Consider the following 14,652-nt stretch of genomic DNA (forward strand, 5'->3'; position numbering starts at 1 on the left):
TGTAAATGTTAACCAAATGGAGAGGTCTAGTACTAATGTACTGCTAGAACACTCAGTCTGACCTTGTCCACCAGGCTCTCCTGGACCTCTCTTACATCTGTTGCTGTGGATAAGGTGGGAGTGGGGATTGGTTTTGCCACAAGGACCTCATCCTCCTTCTTGTGGTCTTCTCCATGAGTCACATTGTCCACCAGGCTACCCAGGACCTCTCCCCGAGTTTGACAGCGGGGCTTCATCTGGAGCATCTCCTCTGACCTCATCTCAGGTTTGGCCTGTTTCTCTGACAGGCCACCTGCAACATCAGCACTCATCAGAGCCGTAGAGCCCAGAGGCTCATGAGAAGGAACCGATGGCTTGGGCTTGCTGGTCAGGAGCTGCTGGCCCTCCATGGTTACCTTGAAATGGAAGGTAAGGAATGACACATTAGTTCATAGTGTTCTTTATGAAGTGAATGGTTAATAATAATCCTAATCTAAATAACAAGTTCATAAACAGTTTTTGTGGATGGTAACAGTGGTGTCCTGTATTATAGGAAATTATGACATGATTATACCTCCACTGGAGACTGGTGATGTTGACATTGTGTAATGCTCAGCTCTCTACAAACTCCCTGCTCGATCTCAAGGAGTCTATGGTGAGCTTTTACCTTCAACATCTGTACACACAGAGACCGTCTGATGTTAGCATTAGTAGCAGTCTTAACAAAGGTACACAACTGATTTTGTACAGTGACTTTGTACAGTCTATCACAGTGTTATGTATTTACTGTTCCTCACCAGCTCAATGAGGTCCCTTCTGCCATTTCTTGAAATCTACATGATAAATTTCAATTGCATGGGTCATGTTTCTACAGTTCTCTCTCTGTGCTGTCTAGCCTTATCTATTTATTATGTTTCATATTGTGTTGGGGTCTCACTCACTTTTTCATGAAGGCCTTCCTTGTGTCAGAGATTATCCATCTACGAACGGTAGAAATGAGTTTGAATGCAATATTTAACAGGAACTCAAAGAGTTCCAATTAGAAATACTAATAATTGATGCAACAATCAACATTGACGATGTGTTTTATGACACAACCGCTAGATGGCGCTTAATGACAAGAGAGGTTCTGTGTTGAAGAACAGCGTGACGTAATCACATACGTTCTTTACGACTGCCATGGTAACGTTAATAACGAAAACATACTACAAAAGAAACATTAAAGCACGAAAATATATATTTGATAACTCGTATTTATAAACCATTCATTTATGATCATTAAGCAATGAAAGGTTGCTTTTGTTATTTAGTTGTTAGATGTGCATTCATAGTTTCCAATATCCACTATTTTGACACTTTTCATACAGATTTGAAATACTCAGAGACCTCACTATAATACTGATTTCAAACAAATTCCTCCATCTTATACCAAACTGGTATTTAATCAGCACCAAAACCCAGACCATTAAAGATGGATAGTAACATATGATGTTAGTTTCTTCAATACAACCAAAATCTTTATTCACTTAATTTGGTGAGCTCTAATTTCATGGGTTAACAATCCATAGTTTAGACTGTACATTGAATTTTGAATTACGTGGGGACATTTAAAATTACTCTTGATTGCATTTGTTTTCAATCTGCAGTTGCTTCAAATGATCAATCAGTCTTTTTCTTGTCACAGTTGGAAAAACAGTGTTGAGCAATCAGGGATCAACTGTAACAGAGACAGTATAAAATGTACAAACCAGATTTAAAATACAATTGGCTACAGTTGAAGAATAAATAAACAAACTGACTATGGTTATGCTAATGTACAAAGTATGCATTATTAAAATCAATGTGTAGATTTATACACTGTACAGCCTGTGGGGGAAAACAGTCCTTATATCTGTTACTCTTCAGTGTGGGAAGTCTAAAACAACAATCTGAAAGATGACAAAATGAATTAATTAAATTTATAATAAATATAAAATGTGTCCAGAGTCGTCAGTTAGAATACAGATGTGAGATCTATGAAATGTGCGTGGGCTCGCTACGGAATATTCTTCAGTTTCTTGTGAGATTTTTGTAGATCCACGTGAATTGTAGATCAGCAATAACAGACGGGGGGGGGGTCTGGTCTATGTCTGATCTAGGTCATCTGCGAGGAGAAATACAATATTTCGTTTCGTGAATCCACTTCACTCTATGGATAACCCCTCCACCCCGTGTCATCACATAATGCTCGAGCTAGAAGAATCTTACTGCCTGCTCTCGTGCTTTTCCTGCTAAACTGGCTGTTGCTGGACAGACCGTCTCGTGCCCCAAACTCTGAATATCATTTTGCTGCTTCGGGCGGCTAGCTATGAACACACTCACAGTAAGCAACCTGTAATTGAAGTAATTATGCGGGTGGTAAGGTTACCTTGTCAACGTAGGTTTGTTGTAGCTTCCTAAGCTAGCTAAGTTGGCTATGGCGCATTTCGATTCACCAGCACGGGACAGGACCGCAAGCATGTATCTAACCCGTGCAGTGTTGCCTGCAAGGTAATGGAGAAGTGCCAATCATAATGCAGCCACCCCAACTCTCCCTGAAGTGCCGGGAGTCTCCCGCATTTTTAATGCGTCTCCCAGACGGCCGCAAATCATATCCAACCTCCCGGAAAGCGATTTCTTTGACAGCATTTAACAGTTAAGGGCAGAATGCCGAATCGCACAGTGCATACTTGCCGAATTACGTGCTGTTTAAAGTATAGGAAGGCAATATTCCATCCAGTATATGTGACCGAATGGGACGTAGTAACTCGTCTAAATTTCCGCCTCGCGGGCGGGTGGGGGGCAAGGTTATAATCGTTAACGAAAACGAACGAAAAACTAGGTGTGAAAAACATTGTCGTTAACTGAAATAAAAATTAAAACGAGGCATTACAAAAAAACGAGAACTAACTAAAACTGTAATGTGTGGTTAACAAAAACAAAACTAACTAAAATAAAATGATAGAGTAAATGTTCTTAGTTTTCGTCTTTGTCAATGTCTTTCCTTTTTTAACGCTATTTAAAACACGCAGAGTATTCGCTCAGCTGTGTTTCCTTTCCCTGCTCTCCCTCGGTCTCTGTCACTCACATACACACACCCCTCCCCTCCGTGCACACCGCGTCTCCATGACGTTGAAGCAAGTTCGCGAAAGGTTGGTGAACACCTTCATTAGCGTCATGCAGGCAACATTAGAGATTCCGTAGCAACAATAAAACTTCCGGTTTTCGGATTTTGCCTTCAAAATAGAAGTCCGCGGTAAAACGCGATTTTAATAATATTAAATGTATCTATTTTGACACTTTGCTTAGTGTATATTGTAAAAATGTACTCTAGGAAATGTTCAGGAGACTCTATAGAATAATTATATGCAAAGAAATCAAGGGGCACTATGTATTTGCAATTGTTGCTGGTGTTTTACTCCACCCATCCTAGATCCTATTGGCCACAATGTAACTCAATGGATATGAAATATATATTGGCCTATAAAAAAAAACTGTTCTATACGCCGCGGTGAATGTATTGTAGGAAATGTTCAGGAGACTCTATAGAATGATTATATGCAAAGAAATCAAGGGGCACTCTGTATTTGCAATTGTTGCTGGTGTTTTACTCCACCCATTCCATTGGCCACAATGCAACTCAATGGATATGAAATACATATTGGCCTATAAAAAAAAAACTATTCTACACGCCGCGGTGAATGTATTGTAGGAAATGTCAAGGAAGGTGGATAGAGTAATTGTATGCAAAGAAATCAAGGGGCACTCTGTATTTGCAATTGTTGCTGGTGTTTTACTCCACCCATTCCATTGGCCACAATGCAACTCAATGGATATGAAATACATATTGGCCTATAAAAAAAAACTATTCTACACGCCGCGGTGAATGTATTGTAGGAAATGTTCAGGAGACTCTATAGAATGATTATATGCAAAGAAATCAAGGGGGACTCTGTATTTGCAATTGTTGCTGGTGTTTTACTCCACCCATTCCATTGGCCACATTCCAAATAGATGAAAAGCCTTTAGATCCATTATTCTTTTTGTTAATGGAGGTGATTATCACCACTTGGTGATTACCTAACAATTCAGCCAACGATCTAATGTTGTTGTCCATGACATATATTAACTGGTCATTAACCTGTTGTACCACCTTTAGAGATGTAGGGGAGTCCATAAGACCATTTACAGTTTTATACCTTTTAGATTAGCAAACACATTTTTACAACAGAGTCAAATCATAACCAATATCCAACTATTACGTACTAGAATAAGTCAACTTATTAGAAGGTTATATGTTATTGCAACTACATTCCAGCCTTAGCTTAATTTGTAAAAATAATATGTATTTGTCCTTATATTGAAAGATACATGTTTTAAATGAGACAGTGAGGAAAGAAAATATTTCATCCCCTGCTGATTTTGTACAAAAGACACCTGTCCACAGAAGCAATCAATCAATCAGATTCCAAGGTCTCCACCATGGCCAAGACCAAAGAGCTGTCCAAGGATGTCAGGGACAAGATTGTAGACATACACAAGGCTGGAATGGGCTACAAGACCATCACCAAGCAGCTTGGTGTGGAAGGTGACAACAGTTGGTGCGATTATTCGCAAATGGAAGAAACACAAAAGAACTGTCAATCTCCCTTGGTCTAGGGCTCCATGCAAGATCTCACCTCGTGGAGTTGCAATGATCAGGAGAACAGTGAGGAATCAGCCCAGAACTACACGGGAGGATCTTGTCAATGATCTCAAGGCAGCTGGGACCATAGTCACCAAGAAAACAATTGGTAACACACTACACTGTGTAGAACTGAAATCCTGCAGCGACCCCAAGGTCCCCCTGCTCAAGAAAGCATATGTACAAGCCTGTCTGAAGTGTGCCATTGAACATCTGAATGATTCAGAGGAGAACTGGGTGAAAGTGTTGTGGTCAGATGAGACCAAAATCGAGCTCTTTGGCATCAACTCAACTTGCCGTGTTTGGAGGAGGAGGAATGTTGTGGTCAGATGAGACCAAAATCGAGCTCTTTGGCATCAACTCAACTTGCCGTGTTTGGAGGAGGAGGAATGTTGTGGTCAGATGAGACCAAAATCGTGCTCTTTGGCATCAACTCAACTTGCCGTGTTTGGAGGAGGAGGAATGTTGCCTATGACCCCAAAACACCATCCCCATCATCAAACATGGAGGTGGAAACATTATGTTTTGGGGGTGTTTTTCTGCTAAGGGAACAGGATAACTTCACCGCATCAAAGGGACGATGGATGGGGCCATGTACCGTCAAATCATGGGTGAGAACCTCCTTCTCTCAGCCAGGGCATTGAAAATGGGTTTTGTCTGGGTGTTCCAGCCTGACAATTACCCAAAACACATGGCCAAGGCAACAAAGGAGTGGCTCAAGAAAAAGCACATTAAGGTCCTGGAGTGACCTAGTCAGTCTCCAGACCTTTATCCCATAGAAAATCTGTGAAAGGAGCTGAAGGTTTGAGTTGCCAAATGTCAGCCTCGAAACCTTAATGACTTGGAGAAGATCTGCAAAGAGGAGTTTGAACCCCAGCACAACGAGGTCTAGTTGAATCGATTACCTGTATTTCCTTAAACAAAGTGTCCTTGATCAGGGTAGCCATAATTGGCATCTCAAAATCATTGCTCAAATGAATCTTTTTAGCCACTGCTCATAGGGCCTGGAAGGCCCTGGACGTCTCCAATCCGTAAGTCACATCCAGATCCCATGCTTGGGTTTCATACTCCAGGGCCAGCAGTTCTTGGTAATTGCCTGGGAGATGGATGGGCTGGCTTCAAGGTTGTTACCAGGAATGATCAGACATACTATGACTGGGACGAGGCCTCTGGGTAACACCTCCCCACAAACATCTGCCATCCGATGTGAAACTCTTGCTCCAGTAGTGGACATGAAGCCAAAAGCCATGGTAGATCGACCAGTGGAATCAATCTGATTTGGCATGGGGACAATGTTATCCACTAAGGCACGGAGATGAGAATTACCAATGACCAGGACAAATTAAAAGGAAAGAAAGTTAGAGATTTATCCCAATAATTAAATTTTTAAAAAATCTAAATATAATTATTTGAAAATATGTGCATCCTAAAACCTTCAAAGTAAATTCTGAATGTGGGCTGTTAGGTTTTATCTAAATACAACTAATATGGGGCATTACAACTCCAAACTTACATCAAACAACATGCAATATAAAAGATGATGTACTAAATCATAACAGGATAGGGTACACAGTACATATAGTTAATCAAACCAGTTACTCAACCTTTTACCCAAGTTGATCTCCTTCCGTCTTGGCTGTCTTAGAGTTTATGATGCTTAGGATGGGCATTGTATTACGAATGTGGCCAATTCTTTGCGGTCATGACATTCCTGTCATGACTGAAAAGTCAATATTATTTCCGTCTGTCTAGAACGAGAACATTTGCTTGGAGACAAATATACTACAGGACTGCAAAATGTTGGTCCTGGAAGGGCAAAACACTTTTCTGTTTTGTTTCTTAGAGGAAGTTAGCACTCAGACCAACTCAACTGTACTCAGATGGTATCCCCGGTCAAAATAAGTCAGTAATGTGAGAATGAAGACCTGGGTTTTGGCCATACGCGACCAACATTCAGGGCAGCCATATGCTATAAATTTGTTAACATAGAGATGTCCATGGTGCTTTAAAGACCTCTCTGGGAATATTGCTATGAATACTTTTTAAGAGTTTTATTGTAAATAATCTAAATAAGCCAATAAGGAGAAGCTGTGTGTATTGATTTGGCATTTGGCTATAAAAATCCTTCAATCAATCAGAATTTTGCTCAGGCAAATAAAATTAACAACATATGCATACCAACATGAATCAAACAGCAAAACAAACAAACTGAGAAGAAATTGCCAACTTGATGAAGAAACAAAGCCTCTTAAAAAAAATTAACAGTGATTCAGAACAAATGTAAGCTGATCCAAGCAAAGACAGCAGGCTAATGGCCAGTTAATATAAGTAATTGACAACTACATTAGATCATTGGCTGAATTGTTAAGTAATCACCAAGTGGTGATAATCACCTCCATTAACAAAAGGAATAATGGATCTAAAGGCTATTCAGCTATTTGGAATGTGTTTAATACATTCACCGCGGCGTGTAGAATAGTTTTTTTTTTTATAGGCCAATATGTATTTCATATCCATTGAGTTGCATTGTGGCCAATGGAATGGGTGGAGTAAAACACCAGCAACAATTGCAAATACAGAGTGCCCCTTGATTTCTTTGCATATAATCATTCTATAGAGTCTCCTGAACATTTCCTACAATACATTCACCGTGGCGTGTAGAATAGTTTTTTTTTATAGGCCAATATGTATTTCATATCCATTGAGTTGCATTGTGGAAAAAGAGGGTGTGGAAATATTGTGTTGCTAGATGTAGCACACTGTTCCCCATGATTAGACAGGTTTGTCTTACTCTACACATTCTCCTGGACATTTCCTACACTGCATTCTCTGTGGAATATTCAATAGTTTATTAGTTATGAGGCAATATGTATTCCATATTCTGTCATTGGCATTGTCTGAATTTTACCCTTGGGACGTGTTTTAACACCCACTAACACCCACTTTTTATCGAAATTACTCTTAAATATGATCATATGTGAATTGTTGTCAATGTTTTGAGAGTTACATGTTCTCAAACAATTAATAAACTCAATTTATCTCCGTTTTTAAGTAATTCGTTGGTCTCTTTTATTTTGAAAAATTCCAGATTTTCATGACCCGGAAGTGTTTCTTTAATGTTGCTCACAAGACGCAGATAACACCTTTACACAATCACACATTAAAAAGTGGTATACAAATATATTTTAATTCTGAATATAATTTTGTCAGTGTGTTAATGTCTACCCGAGAAGCGATTGCGCCTTCTTTAGAAAGTTAACTAGTCGCAAGTTTGAGGTAAAATGCACTTGGGTTGTCGATGTCAAAACACTAAGCTGTGATTCAAATATTAAATAATGTTATGTCATTTTCACTTTTACACTGAATGTTTGCTGCTTCAATCCAGATGAGTAGGCAGAAGGCTATTGTATAAATTAGGAATAGGGTGTGAAAATTGTACAGCTGTGGTATTTGTATAGAGTGTGAATTCTGTTTAGAAGATGTGTAACGTTAGATTTTTGGTACGGCAAAGGAATTTCCATGGGGTGTGAATTTGGTAGGCCTCTAGACGGGTGTTAAATGTGTATATTTTGTGAAGGCGTGAGTTCTGTGTTACATTATTAACGAAGGAATTATTTTAACTATCCCTTTCAGATACTTTTTTCAAAACATTAAAGCAAATCTACTAAATAGCGATCAGATGGCTAAAAACTTCATCTGCATTTAGAGTTTTATCTAATTATGCTCTTGGCAATGGTCATAACAAAACTAGTGCTATACATATCATAACACTTTGCCCCTAAACAACATCGTTTTTGTTGAGTTATTATTACACAATACTTTTTCTGACCTTTTTGAATCTTGCCCCTCACAAACACTTTAAAAAACTAATTAAAACTAAACTGAATTTGTAAACAAAAAGTCAAAACGAAATAAAAATAAAAACTAATAAAAAATGCAAAACTATAATATCCTTGGTGGGGGGTGCATCTTTTTCACCCCTGATGGGTTTGCACCCCTGATATAAAGTCCATTGCCCCTGGGAGTTTAGTTTAGTGCCACTGCACTTACGCTTCACCTCCACATGAGAGCGCAATCCTTTGATGATTGTCATGGTCCATACGTCTCTGTGGAGGTTCTATTCAGTACCTCACCCCCAGGTGGCTTTACAAGACAAAAAACTGATAATCGTTGCTTGCTATGTTTATGTTCGGTTTTACATTTTATCTGTCAATTCAGTGTACTCTAGAAAGATCTAAAAATGTATTCACTGGTAAATGACCCATGATGCGAAGTACACCATAAGCCCTGGATTTCATAATATTTACCGTTTATAATGAACAAATATTGCAAACAAAATCAGAAAACAAATTAACAGCAGCAGTGGAGGCAGGTGAAGGTTAAGTGAGGAGAATGGGTCCATATAAATGGTTGAAATGGAGGAACTGGACGGGTGTCTCATGCTGAGTGTAATCTGTTTAACTCCATTCCATTAACTCCAGTCCAGACTTTAATATGAGCCCATTGTTCTTTTATTAAGGTTCACCAGCCTCCAGTGATCAACAGGTACCCCCAAAACAGTCAACAGGACTGATCCTCCCCTCAATCAAACAACCTTTTTCTGTCAAGCTCTGTTGAGCTGGCAGAGGCAAAATGTAGCAATAATGTCATATTAGATAGGCCTATAGGAGTACACTGTTTTTCCCCATCCCCGTCAATCTGTTTTCTTGGCCAGGCTTTACTACAACAGTGTGAGGTTAGGTTGCCACTTTTAGCTCAGGCACTCAAAAACGTACGCACGCCAGCCCTACGTGAGTTTGGTCAGGTTCTGGGGTTCTGTTACAGTGTGGCTGACTGCATGGTGACGAAGTGACGTGAGTCATCAGCCCACTGGGTGAAAGGGAAATATGATTTGTGTTTCAGGCAGCATGGCTACATCACTGCCACATCTCATATGGCCTTTTGGAAAGTTCCTTTGGCAAGTTGGACGCACGTACGCTTGTTGACGAGTAGTGGTTGGAAAAGACAAGGCAATTTACGTGTTTATTCAATATCCTCCCATTATTAACAGATAGGCACATAATAAAATGTCCACCAGGAATAAAACAAATAAAACAACTCCTTTGCCTCCATTGTCTTCATCTTTACCTGAAAACACCCCACACAAAGTATGACCCACACCAACTAAAACGAAATATGCCCTGCACGCAAAACACTGTGTAAACCTTGCATTGTTCAATGGAAATGATTAAGAAAGAGAACCAATTAGAAGATATTTATAGATTGGTCAATGTTTTACAGTCAGGGATATTCCTGGGATTTTCCCACTGTTACCCAACATGTTATCTAGAGGAACAGTCATTGTTCTGATACAGGGATGCCCCAACATGTTATCTAGAGGAACAGTCATTGTTCTGATAAAGGGATGCCCCAACATGTTATCTAGAGGAACAGTCATTGTTCTGATACAGGGATGCCCCAACATGTTACCTAGAGGGACAGTCATTGTTCTGATACAGGGATGCCCCACCATGTTACCTAGAGGAACAGTCATTGTTCTGATACAGGGATGCCCCACCATGTTACCTAGAGGAACAGTCATTGTTCTGATACAGGAATGCCCCAACATGTTACCTAGAGGAACAGTCATTGTTCTGAAGGAACACAAATTGAGACCAAGGTCTCTTTTACAGCTGGGCCATGCGTATACATGTTTACATACAGTTTAGGTTCAATTATCAAAAAGTACAGACAAAACAAGACTGTACAATGATTAAGAAATTACATAAAACAGACAAAACAGAACAACCACAGATAGCACAAAAGTAAAATATGAAAAATGTAAATATGTATATATGAAATTCAGCAGCAGATTGTTTCAATTTACACAGATATCTCAATATCCCGGTATCTCAATCCTTGCACTCCCAGCGCTTAGATTAACTTGTCTTGTCCTTAAGTGAGATAATACTGCATCGATGTGTTAAGCAGATAGTTCATCAGATTGTTTCATCCACACAGAGGCTATTCACTTGATAGCACAGGAACTTGCATGAAAAATATGTTTAGGTAGAACACAAACATAAAAATCAGGTACGGGAAAACGATCAGAGTGAACGCTGAGTGTATTTCTTAGCACAATTAGTTATATTTCTATTGTTGATAAGTGATTAGAAATAAGAAGGTAGTTTATTTAAAAGTGCATTATAGACAAACACAATAATATTGTTATAATGTATGATTAGACAGTTTATTATTTTTCCATATCCTTAAGTATTTATATGCACAGACTTGATTAATTTGAGCCATCTACTGTAAGCACGGGAGTGCAAGTGTATATTCAACCAGCTTTTTGTACCTGTTGAAAATCATAAAATGTGTTTTCTTTGCATTTAAAACCAGTTTATGTTGTAAAAAAGCAGCAAAAACGCTTGGTCAGCCGTCGAGTCAGTACAGTACATGACCGTGTCGTCAGAGTATAGATGAATTTTACTGTCTTATTTCATCACCGTTATTCATTACGCTGAGTGAACAATATTGAACCAAGTATAGAACCTTGTGGGACCCCTTTGGCAACTCCAGTGGCTCCGACTGGATTCCTTCTAACAGCCTGACTTCTATCCTTAACATTGTCATCAAACCAACAACAGGCGTACAGTCCTAGTCCTATTTACGACAGCTTACTTAAAAGTATCGCATGGTCTACAGTGTCAAAGGCTTTTATCCAGTGTTTCCATCAGTTTTCCTCACCAAGGCCCATGCTTGATTCTTATTTAGGAAGAGGCTTTTCTAGTCAGATTTTTTTTACCCTATGTCTCTTTAGCAGGGGGGTTTTATCAGCCATGGAGGGAAAAACTGAAGAGAAGAAGAAAACGCTAACACTGGGTCCATTATGCAATTTGTGGATAAAAGCTCTGAATGACAAAGATCATGAAGTCTTGCACTGAATTGTTTCTAGTTTCTCTTTAAAATTATACGTCGGTCAGGTTTTTTTTGCCCAGTGTCTCTGATACATGCAATAGAGCAGTGGTCACTGATATACTTTTCAAATAACCCAACAGCTGTATGAAGTATTTGTGAAATGTATTTGTTAGAATATGGTCTATTAACGTAGATTTTTGGATTGGGATATTAGATGTGTAAGATTTAGTTTGTTACAAATGTCTTTTAGTTTAAGTAATGCTGGCATTAATTGGACATTAACTCGGACAATTTGCATAGAACAGATACCAGAGCTGAGGGTGGGCGATAAATTCCCACTAGCGTAAACAGCGCATTATGACCAAAGGCAACATTCAGAACTAAGCATTCGTACGGTTTCGGGACAGAGGTTGAGATGGACACAGTGACATCTAGGCTGCATTTAACATATATGGCAAATCATCAACCTCTGCCCACTCTGTCTGCTCTGTAGATTGTGCACCCTTCTAACAGAACATCTGAGTCTAGGAGGTGTAAGTAACCAAAGTAATTATTTTTTTAATACAGCTGTCTTTTTTTAGCTGGGTCCAAAGGGAAGTGTTAGCCTAATTTGGTCTTTATTTAAACTCAGAATATTAAAATACCGCTACAATAATTCATTCAAAATTGGTCCTTATTTAAAGTAAGGGGTGTTCCAATGAGAATTAGCCTTTCTAGTGTCAAAGCTAGAGATTAGACATGACAGAGATCGAACAGTTGTGAGAAAAGCAGCCCTCTCCCAATGTTATTCCTCTAATCCAAAGCAAATATTCTTCAAATCAATTTTCAATCAATCATAGTCAATGTTGCAACTTGGGTTCATATGTCTTACAACTACACCTAGCAATGACACTAAACAGTTTGTTCACAGAAAAACAGAGATTCACCCTCCCACATGTATCTCTGAGATAGCTGTTATCTTTTGACACAGATAAGACTTGTTGCTCTGAAAAGGGAGAGTTAGATGTAGTCAGTATACCAGTAACTTTTTAATAACACAACTGTAAAAAAGCATTTCAAGGTGGATATAAGCATGTTGTGAAACAACATAAATGAAATCAGCACGTACAGAAACATTTAAAAAAACTATTTTTTTATATACAGGCTAAGGTTCACAGGTTCACAGGCTAAGAATGGTCCAGAACACTCTCATTTTGTTTATCAAAGCCAATACAACAACAATCTAAAATAATAGCGCACAAACCCATCTTTCTAGGATAACACGGTTAGTTAATATCTACTGTAGTCTTATTACTTGTTAACACCAACAATGCAAAGCTTAAGGTGACACATCACTTCGCATTTTGTCATCTGAAGTTAGACAGGATATTATTTTGGCCAACCCTATTAAATAACCACAGATGAGCATCTATCAGCCCAGAGTGTAGAGCTGGTTATTATCCATTTTAATTTGGATCCTTTATTGTGAAACTGTTTCGCCATGCAGTGGCCAGGGAAAATGACATTGCCAACAGCGGTGAGTTGAACCTTTGGCAGAGACGCAGGCACCCTGCGGTGCCAGAACTATAACCCCACTGTTCTGCAGACACTAGATTTGCCAGATTTTTATGTAACCTGTCTGTGCGTCAGATCTCCTCCTGGCTCTTATCTCACGGACTGACGTACCTTAAAAGGGCACAGCTGAGTGTTTGCTGTCATAAAGACCGATCGCTGCCAAAGTTCCACTAACATGCCGCATGGCATCCAAAGTCCCCTGAAACTCCCCTTGTACCTCACGTCTCTCTAGATCACTGCCCCATTCATGTTCCTACTCCAGGTGAGGAGTACAGCCTGGGGGCACAATGAGGTTGAAATCAGTAAAAATAGTTGGTTTAATGTGGTTGTTTCCATCTCTGTCAGGACACAGACTAGTAATAATATACATGGTTATAGTAATGTGTCCAAGAGGGCTCTTCCTCACTATGTTGCCGCTTTTTAGTGCGGTTTATGTTATCATTGTTTTTAAGACCAGTGAGAACTTGTTGTGTGGGAAAAGCTTTTAAAAAACAAACAACGTAATCAAATGTAAATGTCTACTTGTGAATCTTCCCCTGGTCTGACCGAAAAAGGAACTGCGTTGACATTGCACTGACCCCTGCCATACACCCCCACATGTCCACTAACAGCTACTGTACATAATGTTCTAGAGTTGGAGTAGAATTGCGATTTAATGGCCACAACCACACTCACGTGTACCCGTGCACGTTCTCTTTCCAGGAATGGATAGTGATGGATTAAACGTCTGCATAAGAAACACGTTATGAAACCGTCCCAAGTCGCCTGCTGAAATCTTGCACAGTCAAAGAATGTTTGGGAACATGGTACAACGATTTCTTTCAGCCCCCTACACACTATATTTATGCAGTGTGTATATTATCAGCAACAACTGAAGTTGATAAAACATTTGTATTCTGTATATTTCTAGTGAGACAGGTATATCTTTTGTCAACATTTGTGAGGCGCCTTTGAAAACAGTACATATCTATTCTATACAGGATCTCTATGTGTGGCTTCTGGATACGCGCTGTTGGCTGCTAACCTTGTTTTTCTCCCTCTAACAGACGGTTACATAATGCAGAGTCGTACACTCCTCTCTGATTGGTTACTACAAGGGTGCTGCCTGACAGGGGTCGAGATTGATTGCTTCCTACAGCACAGTCCCTCCAACCCACCCCCTCCTTGGTGTGTACATTGAAATGTTCCACAAACGGTTCAATCGGCCTTAAAGTTGATGTTGACCGTAGAGCTAGCAGTTATGACTGATCTTTGAACTCTGCTGATACAGCATTGAAATACTGTATGTTGTTGTCTTCTAAAGTGAAATCGGGGGGCCAGCCTACATCACTCACCATTTCACAGGAAACACTGGCTTGTTATGGATGCCACTTGTGTGCATGAAAACTGTTGCCAGGTCCAGCATTTAAAAATGACACTGATAAGCCTGAGACTAAAGTCATCGTTAGTAACACATGATATCTCAATAGAAGGACGTACCACCTGGTTGTGGTGGGGTGGGGGGTGATGATGTTTAT

General features: G+C 39.5%; 1 protein-coding gene and 1 long non-coding RNA gene across 2 annotated transcripts in view; one reads left to right on the forward strand and one right to left on the reverse strand.

Annotated features, from left to right (window-relative positions):
* nags (N-acetylglutamate synthase) overlaps positions 1 to 153 on the reverse strand; it is a 16,432-nt gene extending 16,279 nt beyond the window's left edge. Inside the window, exon 1 of the mRNA XM_010863888.3 lies at positions 63 to 153. The gene's annotated coding sequence lies outside the window, so the exon portion shown is untranslated. The remainder of the gene's footprint in view (positions 1 to 62) is intronic.
* Positions 1 to 14,610, forward strand: part of LOC109616353 — a 23,580-nt gene extending 8,970 nt beyond the window's left edge. The window contains exons 2-4 of the long non-coding RNA XR_004576404.1: positions 75 to 408; positions 533 to 634; positions 14,182 to 14,610. This is a non-coding gene — a long non-coding RNA (uncharacterized LOC109616353). The remainder of the gene's footprint in view (positions 1 to 74; positions 409 to 532; positions 635 to 14,181) is intronic.
* The last annotated feature ends 42 nt before the right edge of the window (positions 14,611 to 14,652 follow it).

Source organism: Esox lucius, chromosome 11, assembly GCF_011004845.1.
Source record: "Esox lucius isolate fEsoLuc1 chromosome 11, fEsoLuc1.pri, whole genome shotgun sequence".
NCBI lineage: Eukaryota > Metazoa > Chordata > Actinopteri > Esociformes > Esocidae > Esox > Esox lucius.